Source organism: Pararge aegeria, chromosome Z (genome assembly GCF_905163445.1).
Source record: "Pararge aegeria chromosome Z, ilParAegt1.1, whole genome shotgun sequence".
In the NCBI taxonomy this organism is placed as follows: domain Eukaryota; kingdom Metazoa; phylum Arthropoda; class Insecta; order Lepidoptera; family Nymphalidae; genus Pararge; species Pararge aegeria.
The window spans coordinates 24,018,510-24,042,598 of record NC_053208.1 but is presented as its reverse complement, the minus strand read 5'-3'; the positions used below and the strand labels follow the sequence as shown (position 1 = coordinate 24,042,598).

Genomic DNA, 24,089 nt, shown 5'->3' with positions numbered 1-24,089 from the left:
TTCATTTAAAAATTGATATTTTTCAGTGAATAATAACTATAATAATTTAAAACTCGTAGAAGGTAGAGATAATTGTTTTATAATAAATAAAGCAAATAGCGTGTATACTACTACCGTCCGTCTTAATGGCAGAGAAGCGCGTTGCCCAAACAACAAGCAGGAATTTCTCTCGCTCGCTTGTTTCCCTTTTACTGAGTTTGATCTCCGCGTGAAATGGCTTTGGCAGGCATTCAGCGTGCCTTGTTGCATTGTCGAAACTGTGCCCAATGTATATGTCATTCATACAGAAGACAATATCCGAGGTAGGTACACGCTTTACCCATAAGTTTCTAGTTGCACGTATCTAAAGTTTTCTCATATGCGAAGCCTTCCGACGTAGTTGTAAACCACTGGACAATATAGCTATTTGCCTAGTAATATTATGTAAAGTCAAAGTCAAACTTCAACTAGTAGATATTTTATTGATGTATGGATTTGTTTCCCAAAAATTTTGCGATGAGGATAAAATGTTATTGAGAAAAAACCCTGACCCTGAATATGGTCTTTCGTCTTCGTGTTATCGGCTATCGAGAATTTAATTGAGCAAATCGTTAGAAAGGCGTTTAGGCAAATCGATGAAGTTGATTAACGTCTTCGTGACATAGGTAGTATTATAAAATTTGATATTGAATTAAATCTTTTAGCGGCGATAGCCTAGTGTATATCGCTTCGACTTTCCTTTCGGTACAACCGGGTTCGATCTTCGCTACGTACTTCTCAAGTCTTTATTGATTTAATTAAAATATCACTTGCTCAAACGGCGATGGAAAAACATCGTGTGGAAAGCCTGTCAGTTCTCCAATCCGCACTCAGCTAGCGTGGTGAATTACCCTTTAACCCATATCATTCTGTGAGGAGACCCGTGCCCCGGAGTGTGCCCGCTAATGAGTTAATGATGATCATGGTGAGTTACTTTTTGAGCAGTCTTTGTATTATACGATTATCTCAATATTAAATTAATATGTTTAATACAATAACATATTTATAACTAGTTGATTCCCAAGACTTAGTTCGTGTGTAAATTTGGATGGGTATGCCTAATGCCTATGCCTCTAGTATTTCCCGACCCCTGAACTTCCGCTATGCAAACTGACAGGACGATCATTTGCTCTGTGAAAAACAAAAACAAATCAACCCTTCGGAAACCGAACATTCTTAGATATGCCATGTGCTATTCCAGATTATCCCTGTACTAAATTTCATCTAGATCCGTTCAGCCGTTCTGTTGCATGAGATTAACAGTATAGAATTATACATCAATATGTAATAGATAATAAATAAATGCATGTGATGGGCACACACAATCTGCATACAAATAATTCAAATGAAATATACCGACATATACAAACGAGACTGTATATTAATATTTTGTATATCTTGATACTGTTAATCTGCAGAATTGACTGGCAATATAATTATTGCATATACCTGCTCACATTTTAAGCACAAATGAAGTTCGAGGTTAGCCCGAGGTCAGGAAATTGGCGTGGTGGCGTGCCTCTGAGATAAGCTATTATCACGAACATCATTGTTATTAAATATCGAAATAAGTTATCTGTCGTCACAGTAGTGATTTGAATGAGTGGAGAGTTAAACCATTCGTTTATGTACTCCCGTTCACTCTCTATTCCTTAATGTGCTTTGTGCAACGTGCTAATCTTATTGATTCTTATTAAAAGCATCAAGAATCTTCATTATCATCACTCCAACCAATTGCTGTTGTCCAATGCTGGTCCAATGCTGGACATAGGTCTTTTTTATTTAGTTTCAAAATCCACGGTCCTGGGCCGCTTGTTTCCAGTGACCCTTTTGATGTCGTTTGTCCACCTCGTTGGGGGCCGACCAACACTACGTTTGCCTATGCGAGGTAGCCATTCCAGCACCTTGAAATCCCAACGTCCGTCGGTTCTCCGAGCTATGTGCCCCGCCCATTTCCTCTTCAGCTTTGCGACTCGCTGTGCTATGTCGGTGACTCTGGTTCTTCTACGGATCTCCCCATGTCTAATTTGATCACATAGAGATACATTGCTCTCTCCATCACCCGCTGAGTGACTCTGAGCCTTCTTATAATCAAGAGCATTATTACAATTACACATAGGTATTTGCGATGTAAAATGTACCTTCCCTAATAACTATAACCTATAAATATTATCCATCTAAATAATTTGTGAAGTTTAACATATTTGTAGTTTTAATGTGTACAATATGTAAATTAATAAAATAAAATAAATTAATAAAGGGCCCGTTTAGTACAACTTTCTCAGTATTAGTCAACAACTGTTTCGGTAATACTGTGACTAGAGAAATGTCTACGGCTAACTACTTAGTGAATGTTCCAAAGCTTTTGGAACGCACTACGTAGTCTTACGACGCTTAGCCAATGCACATTACAGCAGCGTGGTCCTTTCGCCTGTGAAGCTGAGAATGATCATGATTTACGTAGCCAAATTGGCAGTTTGGCTGTTAGTGAGAATGTTGAATGATTAAGAAGTCCAGGTAAGTAGATTCCTGGCTCCCAACCTAGTTACTTTTTCCATTTTTTCAGTACAGTGTTTGAGCGCTGTGGTTTAAGTGAAAGGTCCCAGGTTGGCTTCCTGGTAGTTACCTAGATGTTCCACTAAGCTATTTAGCGTTCCTGTATACGATGACAGTAGTACCTATAAACATACTAGGGCTAATTGGTTTACTATAACTACTATACTGCTAATAGGTTAGCCCGCTACTTTAGACTGCATTATCACTTAACAACAGGTAAGATTGCAGCCATGGACTAACTTGTAGTAGAACTGCTTCTACTACAAGTTAGTCCATAGTCCAGGTCTGCACCTGGAGTAAGCAAATTGGCTTTGTCAACAACTCTGCCTCGAAAATAACATAAAGCCCGCGGTTCCATTTATTATAAAAAGCATATGCATATTTCACCAGAGCTCAACCTGTGTCATAGTAATCAGATTTAAAAGGACCAACCCAATAAAAATGAGTCAGGAAAAAAAACACAAGATTTAATTCACGCTGCTCCAATGTCATATATTAAAAGTAAAAGTCAGTAGGGCCTACAAATATTGCATAAGTAACTCAGTTTTGTATTAAGTAATCAGAACTAAGATTATTTCAGAGTTAGGAAATTTACGTTTGTCTGTCGGTACAGGTTATAAAAGTCCACAAAACCGTGTAATTTGGAACTCCCTACAAAAGACCTCTATGTCCAGCAGTGGACGTCTATCGGTTGATTTGATGATGATGACAGGTTATAAGCATGTGACAAATCGCTAAAACACGCCCATCCACTACAGAGTAGCACTGTGGGCCCAGGAATAGGCTGAGGGTAGACTTCGACTCGTTCCTACTTTCACGATCAATTGCAACAAAATATTTATGGAAAATATTTCTAAATGTTCATCTTGATGAGCTAGCAACAGTTGGAAACCAAGTAAGGAAGCTTTAAATAAAACAAGTTTGTTGGAATGACGTGCTGCTTTATTAAATCTAAATTTGTACTTTGTGTACAAATACAAAAAAAAAGTAAAGAAAAAAATACAAACTAAAATAAAATAAGCAAGTATCATTAAGTGGGTCTGTGAGGCGTAGACATGACACTGCGAACGAAATAGCATGCAAAATATATTAAGTATAAATCTTACAAACTAAGCAAGGCAGCGTCTACCCTGTGATGATACAGATAAGTGGTGTGGCTGTGCCAATCAGATTGCTGAAAGATGACATGATGTCGTACTCACGTCAGCTATCACTAATCAGATTGTTTTTTCGTTCGGTGGCACTAAATCTTACGCTAAATCTAAACTATATTTTAACAAGGCGGTAAGCAACCATGTCTCAATTTGTATGACGCCACAGATACGCTCGGCGGTACGATTTTACTGGTTGGCAATTAGAAACTAATTTCCAAATTACGTACGTAAATCGTTCGTATACACTGCGAAGCGTCATACATCTGAAATTAATGATAATCAATCTAATCGAAAGCTTCAGATGGCACCAACAAACTTCTACCACCTGAAGATTTTGGTTTAGATTGATTATTAACTTCGGGTGATAGATCACACGGCTGCACGTCTCCGGACTCGCTGGAGCAACGCTAAAACTTATATAGACAACTCCCAAATCATATACAAATCAGTCTTAAATGGTAGGTTACGCGGTATACTAAAAGTACAATGGGCATAACAGTAATTTCGTATCTAACGAAACTATTAATAAAACTAATAACTAATAACATGAACATATATTCCCAAAACCCAAAAGTGACTCGTTTGTGGTGAAAGATATCCTTAAAATAACGTGCTGTAAAAACTTATTTATAAGAATGCTTGTTAACCTTAATCTAAAAAAACTCGCATATACTGTTGTAGTTTTGTACATTACGAAGTTCGTTTGTTTCTTTTCACATCAATTGATTTGAGGCGACTATCCGATCCGCGTGCAAATAAATGACATGCTAAAACTAAATTAAGTCTATCTTAACATTACCCTGAACCCATATAAAGCTACGGTACAACTATTTTGTTGTACATAAAACTGCATGAACCGTACAGTACTTCTATATTAACAGTAAGGACAAAGATCAAAAAATTGATAAAGAATCAATCCTAAAAAAAAGAACTACCCAAGTTGCTCCGTTGCACATATTATCCTACAAAAAAAAATAACAAACCAAAATATAATCTTCTAAGGCAAACCAATCATTGATAGGACTGATCCGTTTCATATCTTATCTTATTGATAATACCAAGTAAACTTATATTAGCGAAACGTTTACCCTGTGGAATTGTCTGTTTCCACAATTCTTAAGCGATTTGATTCCGAGGTGAAGGCACATTAGTCAATCCGTTTGCATATCGATGATACCCTAAACCTAAGCTTGTCTAAATATATCCTAAATATAACCTAAAGAAAGCTTTCGGATAACTCGGCTGTTATACATTAACCTGTATGTACTTACACTAAGAAAAAAAAAACCATAATTTTACTTCTTATGCATATACAACCAGTCATACTCAAAACTCTTGAAGACTGATCCGCTGCATATCTTATCCTACGAGAAAAAAAAATTTGCAAAACGCAAACTAGCCTAAGCTATTAAAAAAAAAAACATAACGACTTCTTTACTTGTAGCTTGTCGCGATTTTCCTGCTGTAAAATGCTTCGACGATGCATCTTGGCAAGAGGTGGGACACGTTCGCTGCATATTTCAATGGCGAGGCTTTGCGTGAAGGCAGTTTAGGTTCTTGACTCCCAGATACCGCGGGAGCAGCGGCAAGCGGCGAGAGAGCTGCTCGCCACAGATATTAAGTGAATTTAATATTCGCACCGAGCAGTTCTTGCGCCAGAGTGCGAATATGTACATAATCCTGCATCACCTGCTGGATGAAGAGAACAGATACATTTTTATTAACCCCCGGCAAAAAAGAAGCGTTGTCATGAGTAGGTGCTATAATATAACAGACACGCACACACACACACACACACAGTGTGTCTGTGACATCGTAGCTCTCGAACGGATGAACTGATTTTGATTTTGTTTTTATGTTTGAAAGGTGAATTAAGTCGAGAGCGTTGCTAGCTATGTTTGATAAAAATCGGTCTAAGGTGGCCGCCGCTACAAAACGGCGGATTATATATTTTTCACAACTTCCTCAATATGGATATCAAATGAAAGGAACCTACTGTTAGAATACTGCACACTATGATACGTTTCCAAAAATCGAAGATGGCGGCCACCACAAAATTACTTATCAAATGAAAAGTGCTTGACTATGTCGGGTCATTTTTAGTTTAATTTTTAATGCACTAGAACTTATCCCTTGAACCTGCTTGCAAGTTATGATGCACAAGTTTGTATCGGGCTAACCAGTTCTCGGTATGATAGTTATATTAAACCCTAATCGGTTTCTACGGAACTCCCATAAATATAAATAATGGTTCGGATACGAAGTCTTTGCCCACCATACTTTATTACGGCATAAGATCTTCAATGCAGTACAGAATAAATTTCACTAAAGAAGAAGTTTTCAAGAAACTTTGTCCCAAAAACAGTCGCACCTTAATGTCTTTAGAATCTCGATGCGGTCGGACATTTTTGAAAACAAAAAACTGATGAATATGAATAGACAAGTGTTTTAAAACTAAACCTGCTTTCCATAAGGCAAGATAGTTGTCGAATGCAAGCCTTTCTAAAATTTCTAAAAAAAAAAATGCAAGTTTGTTTATAAGTAATTATGCCCACAATGTTAAACTATTTGAGTCCATCTTGATCAACTTATGTGTGACCTGGATACTTAAAACGATTGCACTCATATCCTAGTTACGCACAGAGGGAACCTATTTGACTAGAAAATTTAACTAACACTGGCTTGCACAATAAAAGTTCGTTTGACCCGTGAACATAAAAGAGTTTACAATTGACACAGCTCCAAAAAATAAAACTTACCTCATTGAAGGTTGCATTGTTAAGAGGCGCAGATGCTGGAGATGTTGAGGGCCCGGGAGCAATGCTGCATAGCGAGACGGGCTTTGATGGAGGTCCCTGCAAATAACAAACCCTTAATAATTTTGTATACGCATAGCTAGAAAACGCCCTTCCACTTTGGGTACCCCTCAAACAAGAGTGAATAATATGTGACCAATAAATATTGTGATAACCGCCAACCCGCATTGAAGTGTAATTTTTTTCAGATTTATTTTTAAGGCCTAAGTCTTAAGATAGCAGCAGGCTAACCTTGTTGAGGCATGGTAGTTATATCAAACACACTCCCGTCACGTCACGTATCACTTTATTTTAACACCATCGCATCGCATCATCGGAATCGTTTGGTGTCATGGCTTTGTCGGTAAAGTGGTAACTAGCCACGGACGAAGCCTCCCACCAGACAAGTGAAAATTCAGAAGTTATTATTTTTCTATCACCCCTAACGGGAATCGAACCCAAGACTTCCCACATAAAAGACATAGCGCTCACCTGTGCCAGGGTGATGAGATTGATTTCAAGCTAGTTAAGCTAGCAAAAAAAGCTAATGAAAACGCGATACATATCTTAAAATAGGCCAATTGAAAAGCTTGCAGGAAACAGACAAACTAATAAAATACATGCATAATGTTGAACTCAAAAGAAGAGATTAATTGTCTTTAAAACCGTATGCTTTCGCTTGATTTCTACTGCATTGCATATACAAAAAAGCTGACTGCTAGCACTCCTTCGATATTATGACTCGAGTGAAGTAAAGAAGTAAAGCTAGCATTTATTTAGACTAGAGCCACTTTCGGCTACAGCATCATGAAATTAAAACCACGTTTCGTAAAATTGTGTACGGATTACAAATCTACAAATCATCAAATTAAGTAATTTATTTTAAATAGTATTAAAATGCAGACGAAATATAATTAAGAAAACTTTAAACGTTAGAGTTTACTTAAGCGCTATTTTGTTAAATTAAAAACCACGTGCTGAAAATATCAAAATGGCTGCCTAAACAAAATGGCGGCCTATATTTGGTGCCATTCTGTTAAACTAAAAACCACGTGCTGAAATTATCAAAATGGCTGCCGAAACAAATTGGCGGCCTTTATTATTTCACCATTTTGTATTAGGCTTTTAAATTTAAAAAATTATAATAAATATTAATTTATTTTAAATACTATTGCAATCTAGACGTAAGTTAAGTTAAATTATATTAAACTAAAAACCACGTGCTGAAAATACTATAATGGCATTTACGATTAACGAAAAAAAACCTTGAAAATACAAAATTAACAAAAAACATACGACCTAAATGACAAAAGATGTTTTAATAAACCAAAATTACTCACGGCCATCAGCCCCATCTGCTACAGGCAGCATGCTCCCACGGTAGACGAGAATCTCTGTAAACATGAAAATATGTTAAATAAACTACGCTGAGAATTTTTTTTTTAATTATTGAAAAAAAAAGCTTCCTAGGGTATGCAGTTGAAATTAACTTTATTGCAATCAGCTTTAGGAGCACGAAAGGGAGTTAAATAAATGGAAGGCGGCGTCTTGATACTGAAATAAGTTAATATTAGACATAGATATACATAAATAAGTTACTGGTTTCAGAAAAGCTAAGATCGAAAAGTAAAAGCACTTACCGCCTATGCTACATCTCGCGTCTGGAGTGAAAAGAGGCCGAGTGTACGCTCCCTGCTTATTTATACCGGGGGTTCCGTGGAGGTGGCAAACGACGCGCATAGGGATGTCCTGTCTTACAAATAATTACGATAAAGATTCGATTTTAGATCGTTGGGTGGCTTCGGCCGTGTGTAGTTGCAAACTTGACTGGTGGCTAGTTGGCTTGTTTGTAGTGGTCATACGGCTACTACGTGCAGCAAAGCGAGTTAGTAATAATAAATAACCTTTTAAGCATGCTCTTTTATTATTTTAGATACAGTTACAAAAACAAAAAAACAATATTAGGTCTAATAACAATATGCTAAATGTCCGCAAACTCAGCATCACGCTGTACAACAATGTTCATAAAAATTCAATGTTAAATTACGAGTACATTATTTTATAAACATATTTTACATTTAGGTATATATATTTTTATTTACCCTTTCACCCCATTCTTAACTTTTATCATTATTATATTAATGCCTCATAAGAGGTATAGATTTCCAGAGCTTAGACCCATCACGCTGCTTCTATACAGGTACCTATGTGGGTTTATACGGTTATTATCACATATAAGGTACTACATAAATATAATGAAGTACATAAGAAGAGTCAATCTTGTCTCTCTGTAACTATTTTTTTTGTTGATACTAATTTTCGACGGCCTTGCAACTTCGCGCCATGAGATAACATTCACATGAATGGTTTCAATTTTCCAATAGAAAATAATCTATAAAATCTCCTTGCTTTACTACCTGTAGAATTTCTCTCAAAACCGTTTTTTTTTAAATTAAACTAAAAGTTAGCCATTGAATGCAATTTTGCATGCAATGCAAAAATTTTGCATTACCTGGTGGTAAGCGATGATACAGTCAGACTCAATATGTTTATACGCAACATCGTATCAAAACGCCAAATAACTATGCGGCACATCTTTGTCGGTAACTAGACACGGCCGAAACCTCCCATCAGATCAGACCAAAGAAAATTCTGAAATAATGACTTCCTAAATTACCCCTGCCGGCCATCGAACCCAGGATCAACCTTAAAACCAAACCGCTCGCTGCCAGGAAGGTAGTCAGTTCATCCAATTGTCGGAAAATATTCAGACAAACATTTTAACAATCATACTAAGAGCTTTTTATGAGGTAATTATACAGACATTTCCGGCTAAAACTGTAATTGAAATATATCTTCAATTACTAGCTATTCAGTAAAAGAACATCCAATTTACTATAATGGACCATCTCTTTACTATTTATCGTAATGTATAAAATGAACTTAACATTTCACATCACTAAATTACGTCGAACCAGTGGAATATTCCACTAACATTGTAACAAATTACCCTCGTTTAAAATATTATGATACCTATAGAAAATCGCCTTTATAACTAGTGTTAACTACCCTCAAAGTCAACAAAAATACATTTTTTTTCTTTATATATCCAGTAAAGCCTTCCTTTTCTTACCAACTGACAAATCCTATGTAAACCTGTAGCCCAAAGCGGAAATTAATATGTATAAGTACTGAAAAAGCAATATTTTAAGGGGGCTCCCATACAACGAGGGCCTATAATATTATGAACCTAATATAAGTATTGGAAAAAAGCTTAAAATTAAAAACATTCTTTTTATTATTATTTTATATAGCTTGACGATGGAGTAGCATTTTAGATTAAAAAACGGCTTAATCTTAAAAGTTATTCTTTTGTATAACATTAGTCATATTCTAAACAAGTTAAAACACGATTAATTATATCAATAGATTCATAAACTGAATTATTAATAAATAATACGTCTATTTCGTGTAAAAAAAAAATTCTCCCAAAACTTACGAGTGCAACATATCTCGTATTGGGTAACAATAGAAACTGGCGATACTTTTGTATTATTTATATATATAGTTTGTATAAATAGGAAATATATAAAAGCATCAAAACTATTTGTAACATATAGTTTGATGTTTTTGTTTTTGTATATACTTTTTGTGGTGTGCTATAAAAGTATATACATTCATTCATTCATTTCATATTAGACTAGTTGTACCCTGCCACGCTTCGCTGTGGTACATTTTGATTGAATGGTTGATTAATATAGATAAAAACAATCCTTGATGCGTATTATATATCATGCTTAAATTTCAGCCCGAACATTGCAGAACTTTTTGAGTTTTTGAAGCGTGCACAAACCAACATAACATTTTTATATATATATATAGATATGTGTTTTAGCACTAAAGATGTCCCTCCTACTTCCAGAGGCAACCAGTATTCTTTGGAAATTATAGATAGTTGCAATCATTGATTGCAAATCTTACATAGACTCTTCCGCACTTAAAGTTTTAGTAGTAGTACCTATTAAAGCATTTTGTGGCCACGCTTGTCCACGGAAATCCCTACTACCCCCATGCCTATTTAAGCTGCTAAGCTGCGTTCCAGTCCGAAGGGTGTTATTTCATAGGATGTGTTCCTTGCATGGGATTCCAAGTGTTCCTCTGTTTATGTAACAAATTATGTTTTTTTACTAACCATTAGGTTACCACCGCTTGGTCCATCATTTATTACTATAAAAAAACCTTTAGGATGTTATCAACAATTATAATTTTATAAATAATTTTACGCCCCCACAATCACCTCTAGGGCTTAAATTTTTCGAAATCTGATAGTAAGTGACCTTAATTTAACAAACATGAAACTTTTATTAAATTTTAAGTCTGTGGGAACTTTAGTATAAAATTTTCATTTTTTTTCATTAGCACCCCCGTAACCGATTTTGTGATTTAAACTTCATTCAATACATTCTTGTTTGCTCGTAACATAGCCCAAAAAAATTTGTCCACATTTCATATATTAAAGAGTTAGTTATCGCCCCCGCTATACACTTAACTACAGATTTAACACTCATAAAAAAGTTAGCCTATCCATTAAGTCAATGTATCCTCTACATGGAAGCAAAATTTTAATTCAATCGGATGTATAGTTTAATAATTTTAACGGAACAAACGTAAAAAACTCTAGAGATTTATATATTAGTATAGATTACCCATAGATTGGTTGAATTACACCAAATAAACTTAGACGTAATAGAAATGCTTAGTTTAATAAATTTACTTTTTAAATGTCTCACAGCCCGAGTTTTAGTTCTGGGCAAACAAAATAGTTATTTATTATTTGTTATTTGTTTGGCTAATTATGTCAACTTTACTGTAAATTTTTTCATGACACGAAGGATAAACGTTTTACATTCCGCTTCGCAGGTGAGAGACCTAACATAATAGTCATATTCAATTCTCGAAGTCTGCAAGTTCTAAGCCAATTACCTATAGTTCGGAACTGAGATCGCAACTAAAGTTGTGTCGTGAAAATGTTCTTTTAGATCAAATTGGATTGTAGGAGATTCAATTTGTTTGGATGACAATTTTCCCTCAATGTCGTTTATTTGATGTCCACCATGGTTCATCTTAGAGTTTTTAGTTAGGCACTATCCGTCTACAAAATCCGAATCAAGAAACTTGTAATCTTAAAAATAAACAGAAGACATAACTTCTTACAAAAACTCAATCATCTTTTGAAGCACTTATTATTGTTGACGGTTTTGTTTCAGAATGTTGATCCTTATTTAAACTGCGTTAAGGAATATTACAATAAAACATCATATTAAAATAGTGCTGCTTTAAGCGAGGGTAGTATAGCCCCGCAGTTCGTAAACAATTTTAGTATAATGCTTAAGATACTATTTCTAGATTTGATTATGTTTTTTTTTTCGTACTAGATTCTGTACATTACCATATTATTGTAATTTTGATGTAATGCTACGTTGTAATGTATTCATCATCGTCACCCATTACCGGCCCACTATAAGGCACAGGTCTTTCTCTCAGAATGAGAAGGGTATATGCGCTTGTCTACCACGTTGGCCAAATGCTGGATAGACTTTACGCGTCTTTTAGAACATAATGGAGAAATCTCAGTCATGCAGGTTTCCTCACGGTGTTTTCTTTCACCGTTAAAAACAACTGATATCTAGATTTCTTTAATTAAAATGTTTTATTTAAATATATTAGATTTTGACCGCCGATTGGCGCAATGGGCAGCGAGCCTGGTTGCAGAGACCAATTGTCCAGGCCGTGGGTTCAATCCTCACAACTGGATAATGTGTGTGATGGAAATGTGATGAACTCGAATGTTTTACAGTGTCTGGGTGTTATATTTATTTATTTTTATTATTCTCTTTATTTGTACGCCACTCAGAAAAACGAGACAAAAAAAAGAACAAACAAATGAAGAATGAAGCAGGATACAAAAGGCGGCCTTATCGCTAAGTAGCGATCTCTGCCAGGCAACCTTAGGATTAGGAAAACTAAAAAGAAAACAAAATTTATGTACATTATTCATACAAATATTAATCCGTCACAGTTCACATAACACAACACAAGCTACGCATACTTTGGGGCTTGATGTGTGTATTGTCATGGTATATTTATTTATTTATTTTATGGTATAAAATATAGTAACATAAACGTGTAACAGCGCAGTATGTATCTGAAAACAACATTTTTATCCATTTGTGTAACTATGAGAACTCAAAATTATAAAAACAAAATGGTCAGTTGATATAATGATATAGTTTTTATGATCAAATCATTCGTAAGTTGATCAAATAAATAAACAAAAGGTGTAGGTGTTTTTATTGTAAAACAACGCCCTTTCAAAGTTAAATCGTCCATTCAATCACCTGCTGTCAGTAGCACATTCATGAAGCTGAAATGTTTCTTTTATTTTACCAGTTTTAAATAACGTGATGAGCATAAGCTACGATCCTTCAATTACAGAAACGCCAATCATTCAAAAATTATTACTGAAATGTTATAGTAAATATTTTCCTTTGTCCTAATTTAACAGGTGGATCTGTACATAAAATGTATCATATAGATCCTTCCACCTTCCTTTTTGTAGAAAGATCATTCGTTGTTCATGTATCTACTTACATAACACTTGAAGGGCTAGGACAGGCAGGAGACAAAAAATATATTTACGTGTCCACGTGCACAGGATCATGAAATAGGAGAAGTTTACCCCCACTTTTATTACACATAATATATTATTTGAATATTATTTCAACTTGTGCGCCAATGCTCTGGTAGTTGATAAAGCTGTGGGAGAAGATACATTTTTATCCTTTGCCCGGGGAGATAATTGTCTTTTGCCCATGCTAGCCGTGTTGGTGAAGTACAACTGTGTGAGAATAATCTTAACTCTTCAAGTATACTTATGGTGGAAAATTCTGGAAAAAAATTGTGGTTAAACAACCGAATTTGTTAATAAGTGTCATCCCTATCCCTATCCCTATCCCTACTATTATTATAAATGTCAATGTAAGTTTGTTTGTTACGCTTTCACGCAAAAACTACTTAACCGATCCTCATGAAACTTCGTACACATATTCTTGGAAGTGTTAGAAGTGATATAGGATACTTTTTATACCGACATTTAGCTCAGTTCTTTTGGGAGAGGGGATGAAAGTGTTTGACGATTTTATACCATAACTCCGACAAATTATAACCGATTTAAATAATTATTTTTGTACTATAGAGGTTGTAATATGTTTTTAATTTTGCCCAATCTTTGTGTAGATGTAATGAATGTGGTTGGAAATAGAGGACAGAACTCCTTAGCCGACAGCATACCATTTAGTTTAGACATTTTTAGGCTTAGCGATACTGAATACTTAGATTTTTTTTAGAACTACAACTAAATTTAATGCCCCATCAAAAAACAAAATCAAACGCAGACGAAGTCCCGGCCAACGGCTAGTACCAAATAAAAAAAAAAGAAATAAGTTGCAAAAAAAGAGCTTTACCTACAGCTTACTACAACAGAACTATCTTGATATAATTCCAATTAAAAAACTTATAATAATAATTACAAACAACAAACCAAAAATATAAGCCGTGTAACCGTTCTATTATGGGCATGAAAATAAGAAAGAAGTATAATATTCTAAAACATTTTTAATACCGGTGAAAATACACTGTAAAATATACGAGATACTTTCCATGCTAGTATATAATAGCGAACTGTTTACGAATTAAGTACTTAATATTTTTTATATTTGACTTGGCACCCACTTTAAGATGATGTTCAAAATGCTAGTTTCTCGTCTCTTTATTGGTATAACATTTATTGGAATAGCTTTTAATTATTTTGTTTTGCAATTATCTAAATTATAGAAGACAAATTTGCGAAACATTGCTTTTCTAAGATGGGTCTTATTGTCAAGGAGCTCTCCTAGTACTTAACCCCATTATTAAGATGTACTTAGTAAAATTACAAGTATACTTGTCAAATACTTAGGACTAAATAGAGTGGGCGTTTTACTTTATATTGCTCCTCAAAATGGCAATAAGTTAGTAAGCCTCTTAAACTTATATAGACAAGTAGCTATGAGTGCTAAATTACGTTTAACAGTATTTTTATAAATTTTAGGGTTCGTAGCCAATACTTTGCTGCCCATTCAACTGTCACAGTTGAATGGGCAGCAGTTGAGTTGTCGTTTAACAAGGTTTAGGTCGACAAAGATTATATCTAAAGCACGGGAACATGGAATGGAATATGAGAAGTTTACAGAACAGAGCACGGGTCTCCTCCCACAATGAGAAGGGGTTAAGGCCGTAGCCCACCACGCTGGCCCAGGCCCAGCAGCGGATTGGTGGTGGTGGAAATCTTGCATATCATCTATGTAAAGATGTTCTAATGACACATACCAAGCTGTCTGCTGGTAGGTCTCTGGCCACTGCTTCGAAATAAAATCCACCATGCTTAGGCTCTTAAACCCAGTGTGGTTCGAGAGGACTCGACTTAGCTTAAGTGAATATATTAGTTTTTTTTTTAAATCAAAACATAATACAATATCTTAACGATGTTTCGGCTCTGTCTGCTAAGAACGCTTCGTACGAATACAATAATTGTTATATTGTAGTCGATATTCCTCAGGAATACGTGACAAACAAGATACAAGAAGAAATAATAAAAAATCTGGTTCCGATCTGATGGTCCTGCCTTGGTTTTGATTGGAGAATCTATAGTGCGATTTTCGTAGTCAGTTCTGTTATGCCTTGTTTTTTTTTTAAGTTTACGAGCTATATGCGCTGTAAATTTAAGATATTTAATATAACTTGCTTTAACTGGCTAATCTAAGACCTGGAAAACCTCACCCCGTAGTGGGCCGGTAAAAGACTGATGATGACGATAATGATTATTTTTAACTTTTCTAGTTCACTTGATGTCGGAGGTTAGGCCTCATTGCATAATTCCGTATCAGTCGAACTAACTAAGTTATTCTTGCGGTCGGCATATATGCATAGTCGTGTTGTGTTACAATTCCAGGCCCCCTATTCAGTCATTTATTTAACCCCCGACGCAAAAACGACGGGGTGTTATAAGTTCAACGTGACTCCCGACGTATGATCCGATTTTAATTTGCTTTTTTTTTGTTTGAAAGGTGAATTAGACGTTCTTAGCTATGTTTGAAGTCAGTCCAAGATGGCCGGCGCCACAAAATATGTTATATTTATGTGACATATTTTTACAAACTAACACTATTTGGAGGTATCAAAAGACGGCTAGACTTATAAAATACTATTAACTGTAACAAATTTCATATCCCAGATAGCAGCCACCAGTAAAATGGCGATTTATATTTTTTTTCACAACTCCATTACTGTTAAGCCAAGCCCTTTTATTTGGTACCCTAATAAAAAGGCTTGACTAGTAAAATAATATGCACTGTGACAAATTTTAAAAACAAAATGACAGCCTCCACAAAGTCGCGAATTAATTTTTTTTTCACAACTCTCTCAATGTGGGTATTATATGAATGGGCTTCACTAGTGGGACTCACGAGATAATGAAAGTCTATGGTTATTAAAACTTTAATTTGTATGTTTATTATGTTAGAGTTGGTGACGATCTTACCAAAACTTGCGTTTAGTTAACAACTGTGCAGTAAATTTTTGCTTTTTGTTTGCGGACGGCCAGTGGTTGTTGGAAAAGTGACAGAACCGGGAATGTACTCAAGACCTCGTGACCAGTAATTGATCATGCTACGAGGTACAAGAGGCACTTTAGTTGTATAATTTTACAAATAAAATGCGCTATAATAAGCTGTGATAGCCTAGTGGTTAGGATTTTAGCTTCTCTTTCAGGGCGCCGATTTCGAATCCTACTTAGCCTCTGACTTTTCTTAGTCATGTGACAATTAAAATATCACTTTCTTCAACCGTGAAGGATAACGTCGTGAGAGTTGTCCATAATGATCTCAAAGGCGCGTGAAGCCCACCAATCCGTATTGGACCAGCGTGGTGGACTTCGCTCTAAGCCCTTCTCATTGCGATAAGAGAACCATGCGCTGTAGTAGGCTGGTAATGGGATGATATGTTTATAATGTCTGTATAATAATAATGTCTGTAAAATAATAGCTAACAGCTGATTAAACTGATGCATGAACATGACGATTTTAATCCATCGGTACCTACTAATATATAAATAAATGCAGAAATGTGACTGTTTCATTGTTACCTATGTTCTGCTGCACCGATATATATTTAATATCTCTTTCACAAAAAAGAAAAATAAAACTCGTCGAGCCAGTTTCCTTACCTTACCTAGAACAAGGACAAATTATGCTAAAAAATCCCTTACCTTTGAAGGCGCCAAATTTTATAATAAAATACCTATACTTATAAAAAATGTAAACTCATTCAATGTATTCAAAACTAAATTAGCTTCTTATATATTAAGTAATACCAATAAATTTAAAGACGAATACATTTAATGAGTAGATAATAGTAAAATTGAATTTAGTTTAGTCTAATGGCGGAGTGTATTAATTTATTATAGAAAACTAAGTTTCCTATGTAAGTGACTTAGGTCTTTTTATGGGAATAAATGTGTAAACCTAAACCTATATGGCAAATACATAGTTTGCATCCTGGAGATGGGCATAGTTTAGACCTGGAAAAAGGGTAGAAAACAGGTATATTTAAAAAAAACCTTTATAACCTAAACGTACGTCAGTCACAGCTAGCATTTGAAATTTGGTCTCCCGATCACAGAGGCGTGAATAGAGGGTATGCACAGGGTATGCAGATGATGTAGAATGAAACTTAAGGATGGGCATTGTAAGTTATAAAAAGCCTACCCGTAAGTATTCATAACTCGTACTGGAGATTTTCTTTCATTTTTTTATCATCTGCATAGCCTGTGCATACCCTCTATGCACGCCACTGCTCGATTATGTCCAAGGAATCAACTTTACTTGTAAACCTACCAAAGCACAGACAGGGGAGCACAGACATAACATATCGCGCGTCCAGAGCATGGGGACATTGAGCGGGCATAGGTCTACCTCAATTATTTATTTATTCAAAGCACCACCAAGAGAATCACGTGTAATAATCAACACATGATAATAGCCTCATATTATCTATTGTGGATATTTTATCGTCCCGGAAACCTAGTCCCGGGCAAAAGCCTAAAATTTTATCAAAAAATGCTGTAAGTACTGCTTGGGAAATTGTCACGGGTTGTCTTTGTTTCACTGACGTATTTCATATTAGGTCATGCTTTGTTCCATATTTCTATCAGATATTTCAAATGAGAGATTAATGTATGTTTATTACCTAAAGGATTTTTTGTTTACTAAGCTAATAACAATGCATACATCGAAGTTTCGTCACTGGCGCGAGAAGCAGGAATAACGTGGGTGGATCATGAAATATGCATGCATCAAGATCATGAGATAATGCATGCATGCATAATCTCATTAGTCGTTGCAGCCATTTTCGATTTATTAGGACACTTTTCGAACGTTATCGAACTTAACGAGGCGACAGTCTAAAGCTCAAGAGTGCAGCATCTTAATAATAATTATATTGTGATGCTTTTACGTGCTTACTAACAGATCAGTATGCCGTAAGGTGATGGCAGAGAGTTTTAACCTAGGAATATAACAAAGAACCGGCAGCAGCGTCCTCTGTGCTACTACCACCATCAACTATGTACACAATTATATTAATCATGATAATGAACTATGGGCCTGATAAGAAGGCTTAGAGTCACTCAGCGGGCGATGGAGAGAGCTATGCTCGGAGTATCTCTACGCCAATCAAATCAGAAATGTGGCGATCCCTAGAAGAACCAGAGTTACCGACATAGCTCAACGAGTCGCGAAGCTGAAGTGGCAATGGGCCGGGCACATAGTTCGGAGAAAGGATGGACGTTGGGGTCCCAAGGTGCTGGAATGGCAGCCCCGAACTGGTAAGCGCAGCGTTGGTCGGCCCCCAACGAGGTGGACAGACGACATTAAGCGCGTCGCAGGTAGCCGCTGGATCCAAGCGGCTCAGAACCGTGGCACTTGGAACTCCCTACAAAAGACCTATGTCCAGCAGTGGACGTCTATCGGTTGATGTGATGATGATGATGATGAATGAACCTTTTATTTCGGAACTTTTACCCGCGAACAATACTTACAGAGAAAACAGTTGTTTAAGAAAAATACGCTGTGATAACCGTAGCATCAACCATGTTCACATGTAAGGTCAAATTGGGTCACGTTTTTCTATAGCAAACGCAAAGGTCCTGCATAATATGAAACAATAATTCACATACACGGTCATACGCATACACATACCCGTGAAAATGCGATCTCAAGTCTTCAAATTTTAATTAGGTTATTTTTATATGAAAACTGAAAAATACTTTAAATACTTAATTAAAACATTTTTCTTAATCTAGTGTTATATATTCCCCTTCCAACTGGCCTTTTAATTTGTATATATAAACGTAACATAACATGATATATAGATACATTTTAATAACGTTGAGTCTCAACGTTTGATGGAATCGTGTCGGTTATGCTAGCCCTGCGACCAACAATGTCAATTGATGACAATCGATCTCAATGAATAATTGCAGCTTTTGTAACAAAAAATTGTAATATGGGAACGGCAATTCATATAGATCGTGTTGTTAGTAGATTGCGAAAACACGACAGCGTTGGTAATGCAGTATACATGCACAGATTGTTATTATCCGATCACTGGGTGCGTATAGGTATATCATCATATTTAAACCTATTAAAGCCAACTACAACGCACGGGTTACCCTCTCAGAATGAGAAGAGTTAAGGCCGTAGTCCACCACTATGGCCAAATAGGGATTTGTGGACTCCACACACTTTTTGAGAACATTGTGGAGAACTCTCAGGCATCTTAGGCAGGGTTTCCTCACGATTTTCTCTTTCAACAGCAAAGCAAGTGATATTTAATTGCTTTTATAAAAAACGCATGCAACTCTGAAGAGTTAAAATTGCTTGCCCGGGCCTGAACTCGATTCCCCCAAGAGGCTATTGGTATTTTAAATAATAAAGTGTATATTTAGGTTTGTTCTTTACCTGTTTGAGTCAACCATATATATAGGTATAGACCTATAGGTAAGATTATAAGAATTAAAGATACTTAACACCTGAAGTCACGTAAAAACAAATAGACTACGATAGATAGTTTAATATTTTTTAGTCGTAAAAAAGTAAATAATAGCTAGTAAAACGGTATTGAGTAATTTAATATAATTTGCTTCAACGGTGAACAAAAACATCGTGAGGAAACCTGCATGCTTGAGAGTTTTACATTTTGTCAAAGGTGTGTGGAGTCCACCAATCCGCACTAGGCCAGCGTGGTGGACTACGGGCTTCTAATTGTGGGAGGAGACCCCGTGCTCTGTAGTTGGCCGGTATTGGGTTGGTGTGATGATGATGACGAATCGGGTATCCTGTAAAAAAAAGAAGAAAGAAAGTACTTACTAGCGGTCTTATCGCTAAAGAGCAATATCTGCCAGGCAACCAAACTGCAGAGGACATAATAAGCGACAGTTTGGTTATGGATGTTACAATAAAGACATTCAGCCAGTATTCTAGTTTTTCCACCTTACCTTGAAATATTTATGTTAAAAAGATCTTAATAAAATAGAACATATCCAGTCAGGCGACCTCATAATACGAAACTTTGTCAATTTATACAACATAGTTCTTCGCATTGTGGTTCTCAAATAGATTGTAGAAATTCATCAATTGAATGAAATACATTACTCGACAGTTATCGTATGAAGAACTCGTAGTTTTATGAATACTAAACTAAGCCTAAAGTACGTTACAAAGTCTAGTTCTTGGTTTATTCAACTACGATCACAAGGATCTGGATTGGAATTTATATAATATATCATTTATTGGATTTATCTGTTAATTATTACATGAACGGCGCGATATTAGTTAGGCAGTATCAACTCCCGTAGAACGGAGAGCATGTTTCTTGATTATATTCCTAACATTTTGTTGACACGCCTACCCCATAAAGAGAGCAAATACGCCTCAATGCGTGTTTTGTTATCAATGTACCGACAATATATCAAAATATGTCAAACATTCTACAGAGCAGAATTATCGGTTCTTTTTCTTAATTATTACAATGCGTCAACTTACAATATTTTTTAAGACTATTATTTGATATGATGATTTCATACTAAACACGAAAATATTATTGTAATAATAGTTGAAGCACATCAGCCTGCATAAGAACAGCGTTGTGTGTAAATGCTGTATAAGCATCTCTACTATAGGGGAAAGGGCTGCTTTTAGCAGTAAAATGTTGGTAGGCTGACGACGTAACGTAAGTACGTGCAATATTTATTGGATCTGGCTTAATTTGCCATCTTAACAACATATCTAACCACAGCCAAGTAAGCCAATACTAAATGTAGCTAAACAAAACGCTTGAATCAATCCAAGGCTAAAGTACATCTAAAAATAACAGACTACATACTTTTAAAAATATTCGTGACAATAGGAACATGCAATTGAAAGCGCGCACAGTTCTTGAATGGAATATCATGGTGCATTTTACCCACAGACTATTTCACGGCACACAATAAAACGTTGTGCAGTGATGCCATGCAACTCACGCTGTTTTGTAGGGTTTCTCTAGACTCGATAAAACGTTGAACCTTTCTACATTCATAGGTTACATAGTCTAAAATCGGGGCCTTGATTATCGTTTGTAATTTTTTTAGAAAAGAAATTTTAAAGTAAAAATAAGTGTGTAAGAAGAAGTCATAAGTTATCTTAACCACTATTTTCATCAAAGAGAATCAGGGCCCGTAGTTTGAAATTCACACCGTCAATTTCATTTTGAATTCAGTGAGATAATTGTTCGCAAACTGACCAGATTGCAAATGTTCTATTGTCTACATAGTTTGTATCATCATTGACGTGAGCACAACTAAAGAGGATATAAACACTCTGTAGCGAAACGAGAACCAGCCAGTCCAACAATTACAATACAACAAAGTTGTTAGTTAAACGATGTAATTATGGAATATAATCAATTGTGCATATAAAATTTGTAGGGTTTGGTTACAAAAAACTTATTTAACAAAGCACAATTTCTTATATTTAAATTCTATCTTGCTGATAAATTATTTTAAAGGTATAGAGCGCCAATGTACGGGTGTAAATGGCGAGTCTTTGAAGTAGCCGACGCCCATATGAGCGAACGAACTATTGTTAAAGAAACTTATTTTAATATACTTTTACTTTTACTTACTATAAGCGGCGTATGCCAATAATTAATATATTCAAAGAGCAGGAAACTTATACCAGGATTATGGGCAGTTGCAAGTGGCTATATTTGGTGCTTTTAACTTTGACCTATTAATTAACCTGTGCTCTGTAGTGAATAACTCCGGCCAACTTGTAAGCGGATGACAGCCCCTGCTCTTTGCTTAAAACTTCCTAATATAGTAGCGCCAGCAAAAGCGTTTATCAACGAAAAATTTATGAAAATTAAGTATTATTGTGATAATAATCTTGTGGGAGGCTTCGGTCGCAGCTAGTAAAAAGCTAACCCTATCGACAAAGACGTGCCACTAAGCTATTAAGCTTTCCTATTCGATGTCGAGAAGAAACAAATTAGAGGTATGGGTTTTATAAAACTGCAATAACTACTAACAGCTCAAGTCCGTTACCTCTAAGTCGATTGAAATAATAAAAAAAAAAATTAAGAGAAAAAGGGTACGACTTCTCTGTATAATGATAGTTAACTGTAATGTTTTTAAAATAATACGCATTAAATAACTTTAACTTATAATACGTAGGTTCTTACGTTAAAATAACCTAATCCATCACTTCTATTGACAATAAAACAACATCAACAATATTTGGGAAAAATTGGTACTACTTTTGAACTGATCAGTTTTTTTTTAATTAATAAGCATCTGCTTGGTCCGTAAATTATAATTATAATATTATCACTCAGCAGGTAGGCCACACACATGGCTGCTAAGTGGAAATCCAGCGCCTGTAAATAGAGCAATACTTGGCAGTCTCTGCCAGGGATACGTCCATCAATCTAGAGGATGGCCTGTAATTACACTGGCAACCACGCCTTCGAGACCAGAACAGAGCATTGCTGCTTTGCGGCAAAAATAAGCATGGCAGTTGTGTTTTGTTCCCCGTATATTTATTCTAATTCTCTTTTATTCTAATTTTTATGTCTTTATATGTTTACACATATATTTGATATCCTCTCCTACTAATTATAAAAGTGAAAGTGTGGATGTTTGTTATTCAATCACGCAAAAACGGCTTAACGTATTTGGATGAAATTTAGCATGCATGTAGCCTTTGACAAGTCAACTAATATTTTTATTGAACTTTGTGTCTTAGAGTACGTTATACGTAATACTTAACAATTATTTAGATTGAGTTTATATATAAAAGAAAACAATATGTCATAGTCGAGTCATAGGTAGAAGTCTATAGGTACTCTATACACTACACGGTCACCTGATGCGAACTAGAGGTGCCACCATATTGGTCTCGGCTGATCTCACGAGCGCCTGTCAATTTATTCGTACTCCGCGGCCGACCGTCACGCGACATGCAAAACGTAGCCGAAAAACAATGAGACGATGTAATAAAAGTTTCACTTTAAAAAATTAATAATCAAAAAATTATAAACATAATATTTTTATGCGGCCCGTACTTAAACACGCGAGGTCGATGTGCAGAGAGTTGTTTTGAGATCTGTGAATGGGCGAGTTTTCATCCGCTTAGTGGTTTGAACAGGTATACGATGGTCACCTAAAAAGAGCAACAGCTAACACTACATGGTCAGTTTCACAAACAAACACAAACCGCTTATATAGGTGAGGGATTGTCAGGCACTTTTAAGAGTAATTCTGGCGTAGACCGATCACAGGCTACTCTCTGTATTTATCACGTTGTATAGTACGTGATAAATTCTGGTTTTGTTTAGATACACATAAATAAATTTCTTTCTCTTTTTTATCAATATCAACCCATTATTGTAGCGGTGATAGCCCAACTTCGGCTTCACTTTTGGAGGGGCGAGTTAGAATCCCTGCACGCACCTCCAACTTTTGTAAGTTATTAGTTTGTTATTTGCGTTCTAAGCAATTAAAACATCACTTGCTTCAACGGTGAAGGAAAACATCGTGAGGAAACCTGCATACCTGAGAGTTCTCCATAATGTTCTTAAAGGTGTGTGTAGCCCGCCAATCCGCATTGAGCTAGCGTGGTGGACTACGGCCTTAACCCCTTCTCATTGTGGGAGGAGACCCGTGCTCTGTAGTGGGTTGGTGGGTTGATAGGATGATAAACCCATTACCAACCCACTACGGTACGGTTCTCTCAGAATGAGAAGGGTTTAGGCCGTACGCTGGCCCTGTGCGGATTGACAGACATCACACACTTTTGACAATGTTTCGGAGAACTTTCAGGCATGCAGTTTTCCTCACAATGTTTTTCCTAAACTGTTAGAGCAATTGGTT

General features: G+C 35.9%; 1 protein-coding gene and 1 long non-coding RNA gene across 2 annotated transcripts in view; one reads left to right on the top strand and one right to left on the bottom strand.

Annotated features, from left to right (window-relative positions):
• Positions 1–24,089, top strand: part of LOC120636039 (alpha-mannosidase 2) — a 186,483-nt gene that overhangs the window by 71,768 nt on the left and 90,626 nt on the right. The gene's annotated exons all lie outside the window — the stretch shown is intronic.
• LOC120636040 lies at positions 3,499–8,210 on the bottom strand. Its single transcript, XR_005659332.1, has 4 exons — positions 8,164–8,210; positions 7,864–7,917; positions 6,488–6,583; positions 3,499–5,420 (listed from the first exon to the last, which is right to left on the bottom strand). It is a non-coding gene; the product is annotated as an uncharacterized LOC120636040 (long non-coding RNA).